The sequence below is a fragment of the Neopsephotus bourkii genome, unplaced genomic scaffold (assembly GCF_033783945.1).
Source record: "Neopsephotus bourkii isolate Nb327-2 ecotype Australia unplaced genomic scaffold, CSIRO-AGI_Nbou_v1 NB_1638, whole genome shotgun sequence".
Classification (NCBI taxonomy): domain Eukaryota; kingdom Metazoa; phylum Chordata; class Aves; order Psittaciformes; family Psittacidae; genus Neopsephotus; species Neopsephotus bourkii.
In genome coordinates this window covers 7,998,492-8,017,842 of record NW_026902113.1, presented here as the reverse complement: position 1 = coordinate 8,017,842, position 19,351 = coordinate 7,998,492, and the positions used below count along the sequence as shown (strand labels likewise).

General features: G+C 35.6%; 1 protein-coding gene across 5 annotated transcripts in view; it reads right to left on the bottom strand.

The window, feature by feature from the left end:
• Positions 1 to 9,701, bottom strand: part of SGCG (sarcoglycan gamma) — an 80,496-nt gene extending 70,795 nt beyond the window's left edge. For 3 of the 5 annotated variants that reach the window (XM_061374313.1, XM_061374318.1, XM_061374314.1), the window contains exon 1: positions 9,573 to 9,701. The gene's annotated coding sequence lies outside the window, so the exon portion shown is untranslated. Of the gene's footprint in view, positions 1 to 8,077; positions 8,138 to 9,572 lie in introns of all 5 variants that reach the window. The other 2 variants (XM_061374315.1, XM_061374316.1) reach the window with 1 other exon arrangement.
• Between the last annotated feature and the right edge of the window lie 9,650 nt (positions 9,702 to 19,351).

Here is a 19,351-nt window from a genome sequence, read left to right as displayed (position 1 = left end):
AGAATCATTTTCCTACATACATTAAATATAATGGACATTTTATTATCTTTCTTTTGAGGAGATTACCAAGCAGTGAACAAAAATGCCATCCGGTACACAGTTTCAAACCTACTTCTCAGAAAAAAATTGTTTTTAAAAAAAGGAATAATTCCTCATTTGAAATAGAAGAAGTTTTATCAACTTGTGACAGTTCAGAGGAAGTGAATTGTTTTGCATCATGCGGTAGCTCCATCAGGTTATTTAACTACAATTTATGTTTCTACTTAAATTTGCATGTAGGCACAAAAGATGTAATTTTACATTAAAAAACCCCACCCTGGAATAGGCTCTGATATCTATAGGTCCATTTTTCATTTTTCCCTGCTACAGCCTTTCCAATAACTACTCCAAATTGTAAAATATTTGAAAATTCTACCAAAGGTAAAACAGACTGGTGCTCTTTAAAGATATACTTCTGCTTTTTGCATTAGAAATTGGAAAGCTGGCAAACAGTATGACATTTCAGACATCTCATGCAATTCAAATTCTTACTCTTGATAGGATGTCTTTACACCACAACCTGTTGTACCTGCAAAAGCAATACATTCAAACCTGGAAGAAAGTGCCAGATGATAAATAAGGACGTGAGTCTGCCATTCATTTCCAGACTGCACTACAGAACTATTCCTGTACTCTCAAATATATATTAAAATCTCTACTGTCCTCCAGAGAAAAGGTCTTTCACTTGAATTTATAATGTCACTGGGAAGTCCAGAAAACTACAGCACTTGTGAGACAGCTACAGGAAATGTGTATCTTAAAGACACTGCCTTTGTTGTTTAAGTAAAGCCTTCATACTGCATTACACTGGATTAGGAAGATGTTTACAATACCTTTGGAATTCTAAGCTCACGCAGTATTATCCTCCTATTCAAGGGTTGTAATTTAAAACATTCTTCTCCAATTACCTGCAAACATCTGATGGTCTTTGTTTGCCTACTCTACATCTTATTTATTCATAAGAGACTCTTCCTTTGAAATCCCTCTGTAATGTTTATAACATTTATAAACAGAACAAAGGTCACATTTTGGCTTAAATGGACATTATTGTTCTTTTATTTATTCAAAATATCAAGACAGGGATAATCTGCCTAGGGGTATTCTACACACTCAGCCAGTGCTGAAATTCCCTCTGTTTGCCTACAAAAATTAACAGGAATTGCATAATATTTGAATATTAATGTGTGTTTCTCATCACTATTCTACTCCATACTCCAGGTCCTAGTAGGATGGACAGTGGGAATATATTGCTGAAGCAATGGTAGAATCATGCAGTTAGCAATACCTAAATATATCAGAAGCTCTTGGGGCAGAAAATTAAGATGAATCTGTGTTTGATGCTATCTTGCTTCATTTACCAGAAAGGCACACAAAGAACATTATTCCTTCTGAACATGAGTGAATACCACAGTGACAGAATAATTATTAATAATTGTATTGCTTTTCTCCAAAACATCTTCTAATGGCTTTTTTTTTTTTTTTATCCATTTGGGACATTCCTTCAGAGTCATCCTCCAGAAAATGGCATAGAAGAATGGTTAGGGTTGGAAAGGACCTGAAGATACTGTAGTTCATAGCCCCCTATCATGGGCAGAGATGCTTCCCATTAGATCAGGTAACTTTTGCTAACTTGGTGAGGAAAGCATTAAACTAGGTATATAAGGAGACAGTTGCTATAGCCTTAAGAAAAGTGAACACACAGGGTGCAGCAAAGCATCCAGAGGACAGCATGATGGAGATGGCTCTTTCCCTTTCCTTATAAAGGAGCGTAGCTTTTGGCCTATCTATCCCCAGTGCCTGTACATGAATGAACACAGAATGAGAACCAAACAAGAGCAATTAGAAGTCCATGCACAGCTACAGAGCAATGATCCCACTGGAATTACAGAAATACACTGGATAGCCTGCATGACTGAAATGCTGCAATGGATGGATAAAAGTACTCGGGAAAGAAAGGCTGGAAGGGCAAGGAGGAAGAAGGTTGTGCTGTGTGCAAAGGGCTGAGTCAAATACATACAATTTTGCTCTGAAACAGAAAAGGAGACATTCAGGAGGTTATGAAAGCTCAAAGGACAAGTGGTGTTGTGCTAAGAGTCTGCTACAGACTCTCAAATCAAAGTACAGGAGGAAGATGGACTAGATGATTTCCTGAGCCTCCTTCCAATCTAAATTATTACAGGCTTCTGCAGTATTTAGTGCTGACCTTTTATCTCTATTAGTAGTTCACTTATTTTTTTTCCTGAGTTCTTTCAGAGGTCTTCAGTGAACAACTTCTGATTTTGAATACTATTGTCTATTTTATCTACATGTCTTCTACAGATAAGCTTTTCCTATAGTCCTTTTATTCTGAAATAGATCCTTTGGTAAGTACCCATAAAATGAGGCTCTAGCACACAGAGTGATCCAGTTTCCTCCACAATTAGCAGAAACACAAATAATTAATTTTACATACTACTTATATATTCTTCACTTCTCTAATTGGTCTGATCATCCATTTAACATACAAACTACCTGGCAGGTTAACAGTTAAGAGAATAGTCTTAATACAGTTCTTTTGTACTACAAGTTATGCAGGTTTTAATTTATCTCAACAGTATTTATTTATCATACTCCTATCTGGAAAGAACATCTAAGAACTCCCCTTCAGTCATCATACTCAAACTTTTATACTCTTAACTTGGGTGATTAAATAGAATTCTGGCTACTTTAGAGTGGTTTGTTATGTCTCTGGGTATCATGGACTTTAAAAGAAGTCTATTTGACAAAATGGATACATCCCATGCTGTTCATACATTTAAATTGCTGCTCTTAATTACCTTTTTCTTTTTTTTTAGCTTCAACACACAGTGAAGTTAAGCTCTGCAGACAGGATCTGATACTTTATTGCTTTAAGTTTCAGTGAAGATTAGGTTTCTGTGTCCAAAATTTAATTTCTTAAGGACCATTAAATGGAGGTAAGAATTGGTTTTGTGGCTTTAATTTTCTTTCACTGGAGACAACACCAGGAATCTCAAAACACTGCTAGGAATAAACTTCTTAAAACCTTTTTTTGTCATTTGTCTTGCTTTCTTTAGTTATTTATAAACTTAAGGGAAGTGTAATAGATGTGCAAGAATTGCAAAGCTAACTTGAGGGGAGAAATGCTGCAAGTAATCTTCATTGAGGTTGTTGAAAACACTGAAAGGTTTGAAGTTCTTTATACATGTGAAGGAAATGAAAGCAATCCCTCTGATGAAGACAAATCATGAAAGAATCTCTGCTATCATAATCTTATGTGGATGTCTACAAGACAACTAATTTTATAGTTTTGAAAAGCACTTAACCCCCAACAATTACATTTGTTTCTATTTACTTAAAAAAACTCCAAATAACAACAAAAATACCCCCCCCAAAAAAAAACCCAAACAAAACAACCAAAACCCAAACCCAAACCAAACAAAAAGATGTATTTTTATTTTCTAGATGTGTGATATAGATCTTTTCTATCATACAATGATCACTAGCAAGGCCAAAATTTATCTTGTAGAAATACCAGTTGGTAGTAAAGTCCTACTTGGTCTGAGCTTTTAGCAGAAGTCTTTTAACACTGTGCTCAGCTCAGTGCTGGGAAGAGGTACCCTCTGTGAGAGCAGAAAGAATAAAAATATATGCATTGGCATAACCTTTTCTCTTTTTCCTGTTCTTGCTACTGCTTTTATGAAAGTGCTACTTCTAGGTAACATGCTGTTATCTCTTCAGAGGCATACTTACAGTTCATACTCTAGCCTTCAGCACAATTACAAAGCAGCAAACTCCTTTCTGTAGTGCTTTCATATGCTGGTTGAGGACTGTCCTGGCTTTGGTGGGGCTAGAGTTAATTTTCTGTTATAGTAGCTGGAATGGGGCTGTGCTTTGGATTTGTGCTGGAAACAGTGTTGATAACACAGGGATGTTTTAGTTACCGTTGAGCAGTGCTTACACAGAGCCAAGGACTTTTCTGTTCCACACCCTACCCCATCAGCAGTAGTTTGGGGGTGTTGTTGGGAGGGGACATAGCTAGGACCTCTGACCCCACCTGACCCAAGGAATATTCCATGCCATATGGAATCATGCTCAGCATATAAAGGTGGGGAGGAAGAAGGAGGAAGGGGGATGATGTTCGGGTTGATGGTTGTTTTCTTGAGTAACCATTTTTTGTGTGAGGGAGCCCTGCTTTCTTGGGGATGGCCAAACACCTGCCCGCAATGGAAAGCAGTGAGTTAATTCTTGATTTGCTTTAATATTAAACCTCTATCTCTTCATCTCAACCCATGAGTTTTTTCACCTTTACTCTTCTGATTCTCTCCCCCAGCCCACCAAGGGGGAGTGCGAGAGCAGCTGTGTGGGACTTAGCTGCCGAGCAAGGTTGAATCATGACACGACCTTGAGAAAAGCTCTTTATTTAGTGTTACTAAATTATTTCACATAGTAAATGGAGTTATACTGCTACCTTGTGATGCTTTCTTTGAATAGTGAAGTGAAAATACACCAAAGAAACAAGGAATTCAACTAGAAACATACAGTAGAGATGAAAATTAAGCCTCATGTCTTCCCTCTCAAGTGATCTATCACAGCTGTTTTAAAAACTATGAAAGAAGAGTAATTCAACCTTGCATCTAGAAATTCATAACAGTACTTTTTTTGAAAAGTCACATGAAACTAAACTAAAAATCAAAAGTTCACTTTCCTTTTCAGTAGGAAGGGAAGCAAAATGCTTTCCTATCTATATTGTGCCTCATTATATATTTTAAATCCCTGACCTTTTCTGATGAATTTTAAATGTCAATGAACACAAACTGATGTGTTCCTGTTGCATTTCAGCCCTGGCTATAATAGCTTTATTACTCATTTTTACTTACACAGGGGAAAAGCAGATTAATTTAAATGTGTATTAGACACACAAGGAAATCATCAAGACGTCCTACAGAAGCCTTTTTTGGTGATGCTGACTTCAACTCTTTAGGGAGCAACTGACTCTTAAGTTTCTTCAGCAACCGTGACAAGGCAATAATGCAATGCAAGAAACACAGAAGATGAAGATCATGGCAAAATGTACAAATACTGGTATTGATCAGTATACCACTTGCATTAAAACCAACAGGAAAGAGGTAGCTGATCTTACAATTAACTGCAAAAACGAAGGATAAACAAAACCCAGGAGTACATGTTAAGTATGCATGCATTCCAAACTAAACAAAGAGCAAAATCTCTCATTCGATATAGTATACATCATCCTTCTGCCTGAAAGTATATTTTCAATATAAAATACTTAATCTGAAATTTAAATAAGCAGTTACTATTAAAATTCTTAACTTTCAATTAAAATTGGCTTACTGAAAGAATAATTTTGCTTTCTGTGGCATCTGTTTGCATTATTTCACATTCACAGAATTATACAATGTTTAAGGTTAGAAAAGACCTCAAGATCATCTAGTTCCAACCCCTCTGCCATGGGCAGGGATGCCTCCCACTAGACTATGTTGCCCTAGGCTCTGTCCAACCTGGCCTTGAACACTGGCAGGGATGAAGCATTCTAGACATATGCTTTACAGCAGTCCTAAATCAAAGTGCTGATTTCTAGACAACTTTCAAATGCTAGTTTTGATTTTTTTTTCTGACTTAAGGCAGACATTACTGTGTATCTGAGGATTTCTGATACAGGAAGATGGTAATTTTAATGTTCTTAATTTAAATAGCATGTAGATGTTTTCACTATGGCAAAGGGAATATGGCTTTGTCTTCTATAAACATGACTAAAATCAGTTAAAAGAAATCACCAAGTTTGAACCACAACACTATCAGTTCAATAAATGTTTAGCTAAAAACAAAATAAAATATATGAATCTAAACATAAAAAATGAGTACTTTCACAGATCATGAAATCTTTTATTAACAGAATTTCAATGAAATAGACAATTGAAAAATATTGTGAGGTACACAGATAAACACAGAGTGGTTTTATGAAATATAGCTTATATGCAGTTTCTTCTCCATTATAACAATACATTAATAGTCTTCTACAACTTCATGAATATAAAACCTGCATTTCTGTTTGAAAGCATTATCTTCAAATGTGCATTCCACATAATTATTAAATGACTCGTGAAATCATGCAGAATGAAATACGCTATTTCATAATACTGTTCTGTGTTTAAGCAAGGTAAGTTTTCAGACCCCTTCCTCTGTATTTTCATTAAATGGAATATAACTATCGTAATGACACAAAACTAGAAGTAGAATATTACAGGGAATATAATACAATACAGTTTTGTGGCTAAAAGAAGTATCCCTTATTACACCAAAAAGTAGGACTGAAAAAGTATACAAGTTTGAGCATTTGAGACTAGAAAAATAGCCTAAAAAGTAGCACAGGCAGCATAGGACTACCACCTTCTATCCTGGTTTTGCTGCCCCATCCCACAGAAAGTTTTGCTCCATCTCCATAGAACTCTCCACTACATCCATCCACATTACATAAAACTTTGCACTGGGTGTCCTCTGGGTAAACTTTCACTTCTTTAGCTGTCAAATATGTCTTTCTGTAAAATCAGAATATATGCAGCCTTGTCTGCCTCATCCACGCTGACTTTCACGAGTGTCCACCATGCTCACTCTCTCCTCTTTGACACTTGGCCAAACACCAGCCAGCCTTTTCCTCCTCCTTCTTATCCCTACTATGAAAACTTTCACACAGGCAGACAAGTTGAAGATGTCCCTGATCATTGCAGGAGGGTTGGACTAGATGACTTCTGAAGGTCCCTTTCAACCCAAACTATTCTACGATTCTATCCCATTATTGAAAATACATGATTCATACAAAATAACCTTCAGGATATACGCATGCAAGCACACACATAAACATACCATATATCTCAGTAAAAACTGGCTAACATCAGTAATATCCAACACTTAGCACATACCATACTCAATTTTAAAAATTATTTATGTACTTTATATTCCTATTCACATTATTTTACAGAAGTACTTCATCCACCACAGAAACATAACCAGCCATGGCATGATATGTAGCAGCTGCTTAACAGCTTTTGGCAGATATACAGAAAGGTCTAATGAGAAGACTGGCCCAGGTAGCCAAACTTACAGATGAATTAAATAGTGAGAATATCATTACTAAGCTGAAAATTTGACCAGGATATTGAATTAACCTGTTATCCAAACTGCCATGATGCTCTTTAATAAATAAAAAAGCCATGGCACTCTATGTGTAAATTGTCTGTCTGCCATTCATTTCCCTCCCTCCTACAACAGCTTGAGTTTCTTGGCCAATTTCAACCAAATTCAACAGACAAGTAGAGATCTCAGAAATACTATATTCCTACAAACTTTCTGAAAATGAGACACAGAGAGAAGAAGCAGCCTCATTTGTCTCCACTGAAAGACTGCAATAGGCAAAAAGACCTTATTAGATATCAGAAAACGTGTATGTGAGAAAGACCTTGTAAATGTCTGTTATGGAAAACCTTCAGTCACTGCTCATTAAACATCTAAGACAATCAACTCTGAGAATTAAATCCACAGGAAATCCATCTCACTTAATCAAAAATCATGAAGATAATTAAAAAATATCAGGACCTGGGATTCGTACCTCATGTAATAGGCATTACTTTTCACATTCTATTAAAGGAAAAGGACACACAACTTTTCTCTGCCTTTTGACAGGGGCTTGGGTTTGTCAGATACACTACATCCATTTCTTTCTTTCAATTCTTCCTACAAAGGTCTTCTCCCTTAGCTTAAAACACAATGTTCTCGCTTGAGCATTCTCAACACTAAGCATAGTCACACATCTGTGTAATTACAAACCTACTAAAACCTTATGATTAAGAATAAAAACTAAAATATAACCTGCTTTTAACCACTGAGTTTTCAACCAGAAAAAAACTGCATGTTATTAGCAAAAGTGTAAAAGTTTAGAAAGACATTTTAACTGGCTCCCTTTAATGCTGGGCTTAACTTAGCTCCTTTTATTTTTAATTTATCTCCATGTAGTGGTTCTTACCCTTTGGTGGTATTCTAGGACTACTGGATCTTCATTATGTAATGGAGAGGAAATATGTATCTAATATGTAAATATCACACTTGTTTAGAACAGACATTCATTTCAGCCAAACTGGTATCAGTTGTGACTATACATCTCCAGTAAAAATTCCAAAATCTTAACAGACTGCAAAATTTCAGAACTCTATGGCACAAAGGTACTACAATTCACTCATGTGGATTACTCATTTGGATGTGGCTATGCAGGACAGAATTCGTCTCACTAAACACAGGTAGAATCATAGAATAGTTAGGGTTGGAAAGGACCTTGGGATCATCAAGTTCCAACCCCCCTGCCATGGGCAGGGACACTTCACACTAAACCATGTCACCCAAGGCTTCGTCCAACCTGGCCTTGAACACTGCCAGGTATGGAGCATTCACAACCTCCCTGGGCAACCCAGTCCAGTGCCTCACCACCCTAACAGGAAAAAGATCATCAACATCAACCATACTTACCTAGGCCCCCTCCACAGACAATGAAGAGAGGCAGACGCTTCTAGGACATTATTAATCTCTTGCTCTTAGGAGGAGTTTTAAGACAGATATGGTGAAACAACCCAAATCTCTACAAAAGCAGCCTAGATGACTGTTGTCAAATCAGTAGTCAAATCACATTCCTACTCTTTGGCAACAGCTTGTTTTAGGAACTTATGTGCTTATTCTGATGCATGGTTAAATATGCAGTGCAACCACCTGTTGGTGAAGACACACCAAGTATCATCCAGTAAATCATAATGAGTCAGTAACCAACTGATACCTAGTTAGTAATTTTCTTTCAGTCAGAGAAATTATTCAAGTGAAAATGTATCTGAATTTAAGGAGATTACAAACATGTAAAAGAAGTTCTCTATACACATAGTTCAATGTTCAACATTAATTCAAGTGTGTTTCACAGAACTTAGAACTGATTTTGGTAACAGTTCCTCAGATGCAAGGTTATTATTACACTGTCAAACCAAAAAAAGGAATACTCAGCAGAAGAACAGATCCATTCTTGACTAAATTTGACTTTTACTATGTGATCGATAAACTGAGAAAGATTTAGAGCTGCAAACATCAGGGATTCACTATTGCAAACTAGATATTTATGTAAGTATAGTAATATGATATTGTAAAAGATTTTAAAATTACTAAAAGCTTCTTAATATTACACAAGTTTAAACTGTGCAACTTAATACTGCCTTTAATTGTAGAAACAAGCATAATTAAACTATCAGAATCTAAAATAATACTTGTATATAAAAATTAACACTTGAATTTGTCCTAAAATAAATCATGAGTACCAACATGATCCTTAAATAAGGACAGAATCACCCTGAAATGTTGCACAGAAATCAGATGGGCGAGAAGCTCAATACATTAATGCAATAAGCACTAACAAAACCCAACTCAATTATTAATATGCTAATATTTTAATATAGATATAAAAACAAATTTAAAGAATTGTTACTTACCTTAGAGATCTGAAATAATGTGGACTTCTGAATAAGCTACAATCAGTCTCTTCCCAAGAGAGAATTGTCTAACTTTTCCACTACTTTCAAATCTGGAGTGGGAGATATTTTGAGCCTGGGCAAATATCACTGGAAGAAAATTCGTTCACATGTTTGGCTGTGTTTTGCATTCCATCCTGTTGCTTTGGCGTACAGACGCAGCTAATTATAATCTGTGACATAAGCGGCTAATTCTACTGCTAAAATGGTTGTGTACTGACTCCAGAAATGAACTGCCCCACTGTAAGACATAACCAATCCATAATGCATACTAAACTGGCCCAACCTGTCATGTAACACCAACTGCTTTATTAAAATCTCAGAATATGCAGCACTTCATAGAATCTGCATGTAATATAATTAGCTGCTAACAGCACAAAATGTAAAGTTAGAAACAAAAAACTTATTTTCCAAACCCACATGTAACATTCAACTAAATTTAAATAGTAATTTTTAAAAAAAGCTTTTTAATCTTAATGCTAACATTATTTTAACTGTAATCTATACTGGCTGGTATATAAAGTCTCTTTAAAAAAAGGAAATGCATATATTTATAATAACACAGATGAATTTTATACAATAACTATACTAACAATTACCAACATTTCCAAAAGGTTAAGCCATTTTTGGTACTTAAGAAACCTACATATAAATATCAAGAGCTACAGAAAAAAGTTGTACATATTACATATTTTAAGATAATATTACAGAAATTCTAAGACATCTTTTTTTCAGTGCCATTTAAGCTTTGAGTTCTCAAATGCAGAAACAAAAATTCCAGCCCAGCACTGCTTACATTAGGCTGAATATACAAACACTAACCAACCAACTTTCTTTAAACCTATTACATCTTAGAATTTACGTTTCTTTCAACCTATGTCATCTTAGAATTTATGTAGGTAGCTGCAATTTAAAAAGCATTAAAGCTTTCATTTGTAAGCTTTACAGAATAAAGTTTTGCTGTATGTGAAGCACTGCAATCATCATCCTTATGTTTGGACAATTCAATTTTTCAAAGCACAATGTTTCCTTTTTTCTAGCTATGCACTCGCATGGTTATCATGCATTAGAAGATGAAGTTCCTATCAGATGTTTAACAGCTGCAGATCATAAATTTAGCACTGACATAAATCCAGCTGATCACAGGCTTACAAGAGACCTTTTTCTCTTTATGAATTCTTCGGTCATTAATCCTTTCTCAGACTCCGTTTACATATACAAATGGAGAAAACATTTTCTATGCAAAGGAATTAACTCACTGTTATCTGACAAAAATGACAAATATTTTTCAGAAGAAAATATTTATCAATATCCTTAAAACAGCTTTTATATTTAATCTCATGGATTTATGAAAGATAAATTGGGACAAAAGCATTATATGCTGCATTAACACCAAAGCTTTTCTTTAATTGAAATTCCCTTCAAGTATTAGAGAAAAAAACCTATAAATGCCAGATAGTTTAGAAGGCTTCATTGTTTAGAAGGCTTTGTTATTTAGTCATTATTTAGATGACTGAACATTCATGTTCAGGGATTTCCTGCAAAATATTTCATCCATTCTTGGAGAAATACAGAGGATCAGATAAAACTCAATAGAAGACCTCCCCCCCCAAAAAAGCAACACTTTAACTGCATTTTAATATGTTTCCTTTTGGCATATTTGAAATTATTTTTATAAAAAAATTGACTAAGATGGTGTCCAGCTACAGAAAGAGATTAGATCAGATCCCAGAGATTAGACCCAGCAGCTCTCCTTACTGACAGAACTTTTGTGTTATTTTCCTTTCATGATTACTCTTCCTGGTCTAAATTCATTGCCTCTTTTGTATGTGCTCTTCTACCAATCTAATAACTACAAAGTAGAAATCCTAAAAGTGAAAAGAACAAATAAATACCTCAGTTAGTATCTTCTGAAGTTTTCATGGAGTAGGACTGAAGCAAGAGAAACTGTCAGTGAGTTCTGGATCATCTGAAGGCAGCTGCCTTCCTATATAAATGCAAAGAATGGAAAGAGAAAGGAAAAAAACTCATGAATTTTGGAAAAGCCAAGAAACATTCTTGAATTGTCCTCTTTTAATTTTTAACTGACATCTTACAAGTAATGGACCAAAATGCACTGAGATTAAAACTGCAGAACACAAATGAAATACTGGACACCCAACGCTTGTTTGGACTGCAAATGTTAATTACAGCATGGCTTAGAGTAAATGAGATACCAGCTTTAGTAAAAAATCTGTGAAAAATAATATAAAAGATTTCTGTTGCAATGTTAAAATTCCACCTAGCATTAGGATGTAGTAGTACAATGAACAATGATTTCAGTTGAGGTTTCATTGCATTTCTACAAAAACTATGTCTTCCTCTCAGTCAATTCTCTTCACAGCTCAAAAATGCTGATGTCCCATTTCTCACCAAAACTTGCCAACCTCCTTTTCAACTAAACTTGCCAACCTCCTTTTCAATTGGGTTTGGAAAGTCAGTGAGTGATGACTTAGTCCTAGAAAGGTAACTAAGCAAACACATTTATTTTCCACATTGTTAGAGTCCACTCGTAACAGCACTTGACTAACTAGAAGTACTTGCAAACTTAACCCATAAAAGAAATAATGAAAAAGATAGGTAAATTGTGGTTTGAATATTTTGCCATATAAAAGATTTCACCCTTTTTTAGAGCAAAAAATCAAGAATGTTATAAAAAAATTCTGTGTATACCTATAAGAATTCAAGAACATCTGTTTACCCCTCAAAGTACAAGACAACACAACATGGAGACAACAGTGACAATCACATACCAGTTTAACTAATTCATCTAAACCAGACACAGAATCTATTTGGTCGTATCTGTATCAACTTCTCTAACTTAGATATTTTTTAAGCCCGTGATGTGTTTAAAGAGTGTGCTAAGGGTTTTCTAAGCAAAGGGTATTTAGGGCAAAAGAAGAATATTCTAGCCTCTACAGAAAACAGATTTTATCTTTGAAATAAACTACTACACAAGAATTCTACCATTAATAATAATAATCAGAAATTTTAGCTTTATTTTAGAATAGTGGCAGTTGGAAGGACCTACAAGTGATCACCTAGTATAACTACCTGACCAATTCAGGGCTGACCAAAAGTTAAATCATGTTCTTAAGGGCACTGCCCGAATGCCTCTTAAACACTGACATGCTTGAGGCATTGACCACCTCTCTAAGAAGCCTTTTCCAGTGTTGGACCACTCATTATATAAATGCTTCCTAATGTCGAGACTGAATCTCCTGTGCTGCAGCTTTGAACTACTCCAGTATGTCCTGTCACTGGATACCAGTAAGAAAAGATCAGCAATTAATAATTTGAAAATTTAATGCTAGATTTCCTCTATTTGTCAAAAGACAGTATGTTTCCATAAAGGCTTATACACCGAAGTCAGGAAATAGATTCTTAGCTCATCTGTGCAGTCAAAAGAATATCTTAGCTAGAACTGGAATCATGCTTTTGACTTCGTTTGCAGTATTTTTCTCTTTGTGGCCTAAAATTAGTCAGTCAGTGGCGTTCTCTCCTCAGAAAAAACAAGATACCCCAAGCCTCCTGTACCCCCAAAATTGCATTGCAAGAGATAGCTAATAATGAAGTTAAATAACAGCTGCTAAAAACTCTATATGGCAAACACTAAACATAGCTAAAATTCAGCTGTATGGATTAGAACTCCATATGAAATAGAAATTTTGCCATATGAAATACTATGGATTGCCCAAGGAAGCTGTGAATGCTCCATCCCTGGCAGTGTTCAAGGCCAGGTTAGAGGGAGTCCTGGGTGACATGGTTTAACGTGAGGTGTCTCTGCCCATGGCAGGGGGGTTGGAACTTGATGACCTTAAGGTCCTTTCCAACACTAACTGTTCTATAATTCTATTAAAACATATCTTGAAAAAGGTTCATAAAGGTCAAGTAGTACAGTAAAAGCAATTAAAATTCATTATAAAATGGCACGTACTTTAGGAAAAAAGTAAAATTCACAGGAAAATAAATACCTTCTAGAATTACCAAATGCAAAAAACCCCTTAAAATCACATACAAATATATATCTATTAGAACTACTGAATGCAAAACCCGAACCAACCAAATTCCTAAGCGATTAAAGTGTGGGGCAATTTTATTAATGGTCAGAAAATATAAAAAGTAATTAGTTACTAGACATGCTGGACTTCCAAGAACTGAGGGGAAATGTTCAAGTCTTCTCCATTCTTGTTCCTTTGCATATCAGTCACTTGTGAGTTTGAATAATGATGCAACAGAAAAATCATGTTTTCAAAAGAGATTTTTTTTTCCACTTTTCCTGTCTTCCCACTGCTGTTAGAGGCTCTAATATGATACAAGACAAGAATTGTTGGAAATGTTTTTTTTAGTATTTCCCTCCAAAGCATTTTGAGATGGCTGTATCTGAGGTGCCTTTTAAATCTGTAAGGGATATGACAGCAAGACTTGCCCCTTCCTAAAAATAGGGCTATAGTGAGTACCTAGAAAGGGATGTCAGCTTCTAAACCTGAACAAAACAATGACCCAAAGAAGGACTTCATGTGTTCACATATAAATAGAAAGAAACATTGGAAAGTTACTGTTGCACGTATTAAAGCTATAAAAAAAAAAAAAAGTTTTAAATAGTTAAATGGGGGAAAATAATCCAGGAGGAACCTTCTAGAATATAAATACAGGACCCCCAGACATACAAGGCTTTAAGGGAGATCTGCCTAGACTATTTCATTACACAGTATGTATAAGGATGTTCAAAACAGCTTTGAAACTAAGAACAAGAATAAACTAAATCCGAAATCTGAAAATAACTATGCAAGACAGGACAAAAATGAAAGGACTTACAAATAAGTATCCAGCTGCCCAGCATGTCAGTGCACAGCAGGTCCTTCTGTCTGGTTCCTAGGAATTTTTTCCCTCTGTGAGCATGAACAGCTGTCTGTGGATCTATTGTGTGATCATCCTAGCAGTGTTTCAATCTCTGCTTTAGCTTTTATCTCCCAGTTCCTTACTGCCACACTCCTCTATCCTTCTTTTTTTGCCACATTTCATCACCTGGGCCCTACAATGATGATGGGGAGGGACTCTTCATTAAGGACTGTAGTGATAGGACGAGGGGTAATGGGTTAAGACTTAAACAGGGGAAGTTTAGGTTCGATATAAGGAAGAAGCTCTTTACTGTGAGGGTGGTGAGGTAGTGGAATGGGTTGCCCAAGGAAGTTGTGAATGCTCCATCCCTGGCAGTGTTTAAGGCTAGGTTGGATGGAGTCTTGAGTGACATGGTTTAATGCAAGGTGTGCCTGCCCATGGCAGGGAGGTTGGAACTAGATGATCTTAAGGTCCTTTCCAACCCTAACTATTCTATGATTCTATGACTTTCCTCCCCAGTATGTTCAGTGGCTCCGGAACAGAAACATTTTTCACCTCCTGTTCACCTGCTCTACTCTTTTTCTCTCTCTTCAAATTAACATAGACACAAGTGAGTTTGTATAACAGATTCAAACTGTCACAGAGGGCTTGTTGTTTGGTTTTTTTTTTTTTTTTGAGGGTGTATGCTAGATGTGGTCTTCTGCTTGGATAGCATCTTCAGACAATTTGATTAAAAAACATTCAATTTCTGTGTGTTTAATTCTGTATGATTGTTTAAAGAGGTTAAGTAGTGAGGCAGCAAGTGAAAAGCTACATGTGTGCTTTGTACTCACTGCTGTACTCAGCCTCATCTTCGCAGACAGCTGAACTGGAATAGATGTGACAGGAGAATAGCATATTTACAGTTGTATTCTGTACCGTAAGTCAAATCACTTCTACAGCAGATGCCAACAATACTGACAATCAACAGAGAACCATGTTTCATGTTCTTTGGTCATATCATTTCCTTTTACATCACTTGTCCTTTACTAAAAGCAAAAAACCCCAAACTCACTAAACATCCAGAGCAAGATAATCTGGTCTTCTGCCATAAGATATCTGAACTCTAAAGAATTCAAGTGAAACATAGGATGGTTGCCCAGTATAGATGGCCATATAAAACAGAAAGCCCTCCATGGTAGAATAGGTTTCATTGGTCTTGGAAGCTCTGCATCTGTACCCATATTCTCATATTGCAAAAAGGTTGGTACAAATACAAACCCTAAAGAACATGATGAGTTTACAACTTTCTTTTGTTTTCTTCCTATTTTACCTCCTTTCATTTTTTTTCTTTTCCTACTCACAGATATATCAGACGTATAGCCAATCGAGAGATACATAAAAGCTCCCCATTTTCTTTTATGATTCAATGTTATTTTTCAGTAACATAATTCTGACGTAATAAAACAAGTACATCTAATCTGTACCTGAAATAAAAAACATGTAAAAGTCACTAAGTTCATTAGTTAAATAGATTTTTCATTTATTAGTAGCCATGCATCTTCCCAAAAAGAATGGCAGCATGAGAGGGGAAGGAAAAAAGAAGTGGAAATATGAAAATTACACTGTTCCACAGGCCAGGCCATGACAACAGGAATCACAGTTTCAGAGCTCATTCCCTGACAGAATAAGTGCACAGAAAGTGTTAGTGGATTGCGATTTTATATTTGGAGCAAATGACTATTCAGTTATTACCACAAGAAGAACCTGAATTAGCTTATTTTTCTTAAACCTGCAGTCATTGGTAACTGATAAAAAGATGAAACACTGGTTAAATATTTATGAGAAAATGATAGTGTTACTACACGATAGTTTACTAACAGTGTTTTATGCCTATTAAACAACTGGAGAAAGTTATTGTGGGAGGGTCATACTACAGACCAATATGAATGCTCAAAGAGAAAGACTGGCTTTTTAGCTCATATAAATTAAATGAGTAGATTCTTAAAAATTTGTTATGAGTCCTAAAGAGAACTTTGGGACTTCTTTAATTTCTTTTGTTGCGCAGGTTCAGCTTCCAAAATCTCAGAAGTACTTCCAAAAATTAACTACAATTTAAAAGCTAACAGACCAAAAAAGAAGAAAAAGCAAAACTGAAGGAGGCGTTAACCCAAAGGTGTATTTTAACTCATATGTAAAATGTGGTTATTTATCTAATTAAATCTTGCTCCAAGAGAAATGAGGATGTTAGCAAAACCAATGACTGAGCAAAACAAGCACACACAAAAGCTATTTTCCAAATTTTAACAATAAAAGTTATAAATATTTTAATTTCGTATGATTGCTTATGTTCATATGTTGTCATGAATACTCAGTGTAACAGTAAAACAGGAATAATTAAGGCTTCAGATGTATAATAACGTTATATGAGTTTACATGATCTATTTCTAAATAGTTTGTCTTTATATTTACATACATAAAACAGAACTTTCAAGTGGATCTGCTTAAAAGTTTTGCTTACAATGAACTCCTCAAAGTCAGTAACACTATAAAGTATCTTTTCATTTATTTATTTTTAAATAGAAAGCCTGGAAGCAGCCAGGTAAAGGCACATGATAAATAGGAAAAAGCTTATAAACAGGTAATTTTCCGCCCATTTCTCTTTATTCAAAGAGAATCCTTACTCAAAGACAATCCCTGCTTTCAGACCAGATGTCTTTCCCCTCAGTAATTTTATGAGTTGCAGAAAGCTCTGAAGTTTCCTCCAGAATCAAGGAGGTTTCTATTTTATTAGTGAAATCTTACTTGCAGCTCTGTAGCCTTTGCAGCAATTTCTCCTCTTGACTGTTGCCCTGGAGCTGCAGGCTCCTAGACCCTTGCTGTGTTTCTCTCTTGCCTTTTTACTCCTGTTTTCTGAAATCATATTTTCTGGAGGATTTTTCAATGTCCTTAAGCAATGAACAACCTCCTCTGTTTCCATGAGGTCTTACCTGATTCACTCACTCTTACTGGTGGAACACAGCAAGTAAGAAAAACAAAAAGCCCCAAAGTTACACAGTCTACCTTATCCCCCTATGTTTACATTAGCATTGTATGAAGTAGAATGAATTCGCTAATGGACAAAAGGATACATTTTCCTTCAGCAGTTTGCACAATATATGGTACACTGTAACCATATTATGCGTTCTCTGAAATCAGGCCTATTTCCCCTGTTACTGCATAAAAAACATTTGTTGCAGACAGTGTAGGGAAAGCTTTTGTCCAATATTGATTATCATGCGTTTTTTTGGGGTAGCCAAGAAAAAGCCATGTTCCCAAAGCGTTTTACTTTTCCTTTAAAGCTATGCTATAAAACACAAAATGATTAACCATTTCCCATTTCACAAGCTGCCACTGTAAAACTGTTCTGAACTAGATTAATCCTAATTTTGCACTCAATCATACTACACCCTATGACTCACTAAAAGAATGTCAGGGAAAAAAGCCTTAGCATTTTAAAATACCAACAATAGGCTGGGGGAGAAATGGCACAATAAAAAACATTTTTAGTGCTATAAAGTAAAGCGGCCTAAAACACATAACGCATTAGCTATTGTTTTGGAAACTAGAAGTATACTGTATTTTGTAGTGTTTCCATTTTTCACTCTGGAATCGAGTCCAAGCCCCTGACTTCTAAACCACTAAGGTCAGTTTAGACCTGTACCACACAGGTACAGAGCCAACCCAACAAAACGGTTCATAAGAAGAATTCCTCACCTTTAATGCTTTGGCAATCTTTGGTTAACAAAATGCACTTCCATTTAAAAATATAACTTAATTGATCATTGTTTTAAGTTCACTCCATGAAGACTCTGTACTGAACCTTATTTAAGAATGCCAGATTGATGTGCTTAATCCAGTCAGTTTTCTGGATCAAGATGATTGTGCTCATCAGGAATATGATAGAAGCTCAGCATTTAGCTGAGATCTTCAGGAGTTTTTACCCCTTCTGGTGTTATAGGAAGACAAAAAGAAGGCTCATGGTAAGGAAGCAGAAAAAGGACAAACAATTTTTCTCACCAACCACCAAAATAAAATAGCAATTTGTGCTCCAGCCTTCTGTGGAAGAAACTCAAACAGCCTTTAAAGAGCAAGAATAGAACTGTACAGGAAATAATCTTTAAGAAGCTGTTTTGAAATTCTGAACTTGTATAGAAATAAAGCCTTAGTACCAAGGTCAAGTCATAACCCTTGATCCATTAGATCTTTTTTGAGCCATCATTCACTACAAAGACTGTAAAAATAACAATTATTAATTTTAATAATATACCCCAACAATCTGTTGACCCTACTGAGATTTTAGCTTTGCCAAAATGCAAGCAGAAAAATTAGGCATATGAGAAGTGCATTTAATTAGGAACTTGCCATCTGGCATAAGCAAGTAAATTGTAAGTGTAGCCCTTTTAATACAGAAGAAGCTATAATCAACTAGGGAACAGACCATAACCTATTTCTTGTTTGATTGAAATGCATAAATTAGGTATGGGAATAGTGTAATTACCTATTATTTTGAAGGGTTATCCATGAAGCTAAACTGTGGGCAACCACAGCAAGCAGAGTAAACATAGTAAATCTGTTGTCTTAAGATTGACAGACGTAAATCAGTAATTTTGACAGCCTTTAAGAATCTGTCACCTGTCTTATTAAGCAAAGTTAGAATATACTTGGAAAATAAAAAGCTGAACAAAAAAAAAAAAGCACACCTAGCATTTTTTTTGGAATATTATCTGGAGCAATGCTTATTATAATTTGGCATCCCATTCTGACAGGCTATTCTCAAAAAAGTAAAGAAAAGCCAAATACATAAACAGGCAACAAAATGAAGTAGCCTCTGCTTGGCT